Source organism: Mesitornis unicolor, unplaced genomic scaffold (genome assembly GCF_000695765.1).
Source record: "Mesitornis unicolor isolate BGI_N332 unplaced genomic scaffold, ASM69576v1 scaffold20663, whole genome shotgun sequence".
NCBI lineage: Eukaryota > Metazoa > Chordata > Aves > Mesitornithiformes > Mesitornithidae > Mesitornis > Mesitornis unicolor.
Genome location: NW_010174253.1, coordinates 93 through 4,691, shown reverse-complemented (window position 1 = coordinate 4,691; position 4,599 = coordinate 93).

The following is a 4,599-nucleotide window of genomic DNA, read 5'->3' as shown; positions in this document are numbered from 1 at the left end:
CTAGAACAATCTGTCCCTGAGTGACCCTTTTATATTCTCCAATTCCTCCCCTTACAATTCTGCATCCCAAGGCCTTCTGTTACGCGTTTCACTGCCCAATATTATTCCCTTACTGTCTCTGCCATCTGTTTATTTTAGGTGCCTTTTCCTTCCTTGCGGTTGGCCTTCATACAGCAGCTCTGCCTTCTCTGCCCTTCCCACCCAGCTCTGCAGCTCACCCTGCTCCCACACGGCCCCACTTCACCCTGCCCCACTCCCTCACGGCTGTGGACCAAATGGGTGCTCCAGTGAGAGCTCTGCCATTGACTCCAGGGCTTGGCTTTGTAAATCTAAATTATCCTGCACTTGCATTCATTCTTAGGCACTCAGGAAGCCTCCTCACGCGCTGCTGCCGACCCAGCCCTGGAACAGCGCTGCAAGTGTCAAAGTATTATGTTCCAATCACTCCCTCAATTTCGGAATAGCCCCTTAAAGAAAGATTGCTTTAAAAGTTATTTAAAGCATTCTGGGAAAAAGAGCACAGCAAATAATTTTAGCATATTCTAAGTAGGCGTCCATTAAAACCAGTTCAGAACGGGGTCACTCTTTGAACTGTTCCAGGCAGACAATAGTTTCCTGACAATAAATCCATGAAATACCAAATCATGGAACATTTTAGTAATCATAACTGAAAGGTAACAAGTTCTGCCAGAAGGTTTCAAATCTCAATTTGCAAAGAAATAGGCTTCCCTCCCATCTGTCCAGCTTGCACATCGCACCTAATAATTTATTTCACCTCAGTTCTGCTATTTCTTTTGCAAGTGCAGTCAATTGCAGGAATTTCCTAGATCCTCTTCACATTCTTTCTACAAAAATAATTCAAATACAATGAGAAAATGCTGGGCACTGAGTGCACAACAGGAGATGAGGCAGTAGCACCAAATGGAAGAGCCTGTGACTATAACCAAGTAAATAAATCCAGACTTCCAACTTTGTTGTCCCAGAGTTTTAACTGTGCATTAACTCCTGCACAGGACGCATACAACACTTGGGAAAATTTACCTGCTGCAATGAAATCCCAAGAAGCCATATCAAACATTTTTCTGCCCAAGCGCTCTATAGCTTATCAAACTTTATCATCCACAAGCCTGTATATAGCTACATTAAATATGAGTGGAAAACAATACAGCCTTGTACTACAAACACAAATTTACCAGCAAAACAAAGTCAGCCATGGAGGGCTGACAGCTGGGTGAGTGATGTACGCTCGTATCCCAACCCCTTCCTCATGTCCCAGCTGCTGCAGATCAATATCCATTTGTGAGGCCCATTCTCGTCATCCACCCAAGAGCAACCCATTGTTTGAGCTGACTTCTGCAGCCCCAGTCCCACTCATACAGCTGGCGTCGCTTCTTTCTTCTATTTTTTTTTTTAATAGTGCAACTCAGGAATTTGTCCCTTGACTCTATTGTTGAGGCAGAAAAACAAGAAATCCATTATTACACATTTCCAGGCAGATCCAGCAAACATGAAGCCAGAGTTCATTTTCATGAGCAAGCTCATTGGCTGGATATGAGCAAAGTAATTCTGAACTAAATGTATACAGGAGTAGATACTCGGTTTCCAAAACTATCTCAACTGGCCCCAAATAAGAGGAGGCAGCAGATGAGTAAGTAAAATTGGGTACATTCCAAAACCAAGAATTTTTGTATGAGAGCCCCAGTGATGTTTTGTTTCCCCTGGCCATTTAATGCATTTGGCAAGCTTCAAACAGTTGAAATATTTTTCCAATGAGGTATGTGGATCTTAAAATAAAAATATTTCTTAAAGTGTAAAATTTTTTTATTACTTCATTGGAGTATGTCACTTACTCTCACATCATCACTTCTAGTATTAACAGAATTATATTTTATAGCTGGGTTCCTGCACTCTGCTGAAGCACAGAATGATACAAATGAACTGGTGACATTAAGCTTCACATTCAGAGTAATGGATGCAGTGGTCTGGAGCTGCACAGTGTCACAGGAGCTATTTCAGGAGTAATTTATAGTTAAGCTTTACAGAAAATAAATTTTTACCCTCTTTGCTGCTCACTTGTGCATGCAAACAGCTTCAGAGAAGGTATTTTTGGGCTTCTTAGAGTTAATGTTAAAATATTTGCTCTGAACAGTATTTTCAGGAGGAAAGGTTTTGGGGTAATTGGTCTCTGGAAAACCAGACCATGATTTCAGATATGAGAGGATGACACCATGATGAGCTTTCAGTCAATGGACTCTCTCCTTTACCTGGGCAGGGGTGACTGAGCAAGAGCTGAGGTTTCCAGCACCACACGTGAACCCACGATCCAGATCTTCTGCAGACCTTACCTTTGTAACATCTTTTTGTCCCCAAATAAATGCGCATAGTGCGTATACGTATTTTTCTCCTCTCCAGAGTCTGTTGTTAAGGCAGTTATTCTCTGAATTCATATGGCAACAAACCCAAAAGGTCACATATGCCAATGCACATCTCATCAAGAAAAGCACCCCCAAGAATGAACGACAGCCCAGTACCTGCAGCACCATTAACCTTGCAACAAGCACAGAGGTAGACTTCAGGTTTCCACTGCCACAGCAATCAGATTTAAACACAACCACACCAAAGGGGTGTTCTCTATAATGAACTCTGAAAGAAAACTCCAGGTAAAGGAAGCAGAACTCTGATATACTGAACTAACAGTTAAAAGCACACCAGGAGCAGGTAAGGCTTATTATATGTGACCTCTTCTCTCACAGAACCGACACAGAATTGCCATTAAACACAATCAAAACCAATCTTTTTTCCTTCCTTTAGACAGCCTTGCTAGTTGATGGGGGAGAACGCAGGGCAGTAGCTAACTGCAGGGCAGGAGGAACTTTCAAAGTGTTGATGTTTTTTTAAAAAAAAATCAGTAGAGCTGTGGCTGTCTTCAGCACTTTAAAAAATGTTTAAAAAATCAGGTCTCGACAGCACTTATCTGATGTGAAAAACAACACAAAAGTCAATAGCCATGTGAACTGGCAACATGCACTGTGGCTTCCATCTCTTCTACAAGGCAGCAGGAAAACAACAAATATGAGACTCTCAAGATTATTTTAACCACATTTCCTGTAGATTTTCTACCTAACAACTGAGTTGCAAAAACCAGACTTTCAAACAGCATCAAAAGTTAGTTCCAGATGTTTAAATGACTCCACCAGGAATCCAGAGATGGCAGGTTCAAGCTAAGCGATGGATACCAGGGTGGGACACTGATGCTCTGAAATCTTTCATGACTGGAGTATTTATGGAAGTCAAGTCTTTTTTCTTTAAAAGAAGAAATTAGAAGAAAGTTAACCCTGCAGCCCTTTTACTCTGAAGTACCCAGTGTTTAGTCTGAATCTACTCATCACCTGCTTGGAAAATTCTGCAGTTTAGCAATATGATGCAACTTGAATAATCACTGCATATCACAATGAGACAACAGAATTACAGACAAGGGAAGTTCTCCAGTCCTTGCACACATGCAGTCCCAGTAAAGCTTTATATACTGACCTGAAACTAATCCCAGTACCAGGATTTGACCAGTGGTCAGGGAAGGAAAATTAAACAAAGAAAGGGGATATGGACATTTTTATGATGGGCACTGTCAACCCTGAAGGTGAGATGTTAGCAAGCTGCCTTACAGGGAATTGAAAAAGTAGACCCTTGTACAGCGTTATCGCACACACCTTCTGCCCCTGAAAATCTGGTTCGATTTGAAAGGCAACTGGGGATTTAGCATAGGAAAAAAAAATTAAGAACAAATACACTTTCTGCCATTTCGGTCTCCAGTACAGAAAAGAATGAAGATTATTTTGCTGAGAACAATTTTCTAAGCCGCATTCCAGAAACAGCAAGAGGGTCAATAGACACACTGTCTTCTGGGTTTACACAGACAAAAAATGCAGCTCCTCAAGGCTGTTATGGTAGGAGTGATATGAATAACTGAAAAGGGCAGAAAAAAGCTTTGGCTGCTGTTCAGCCGATCCACACTAAGTGGAACAGTTCAACTTCTCTCAGCAGTCGCTCTTGTCCAGAATGGCAGAGTTTCCAGTCAAAACTTTGGTGTCGTTTTCTTTCTTCTTTCTTTTCTCCCATTCCCCCCTTCTTTTTTTTTTTTTTTTAAACCCAGACAGCATGTGAGATGCATCACTGCCAGGCCACTGCCTGCCAAAGTAGATCCGTCTTTGGTAAATCCAAGATCAGACTAAAATGCAAACACAAAAAATCACCCCTGCCCCCTCCTCTTCAACTACCCAACGCCTTCAAAATAACTTAATGATAAAGGCAGACTCAGAAACACTTCACCAATTTCAGGAATGCTTTCAATTGCTCACAGATTTTTCAGCTGCAGGCTCTGGTCCTCGCTCCGCAAGCTCACATTGCTGCTCTGTTGTGAGCGGGCACCAGCACCACCAGCAGCCGGGCGCCTCCTGGTAGCAGCAACACTGGCAGCGTTTGCAGAATCATTAATAACAGTGGGAATTCTGCCATGGACTTCAAAACAGGGCCAGGATTTCAGGCTTTGATTTACATAGCCTCCAAATCGAGCTCCATTGTTTACTATTCTACAATAACCAG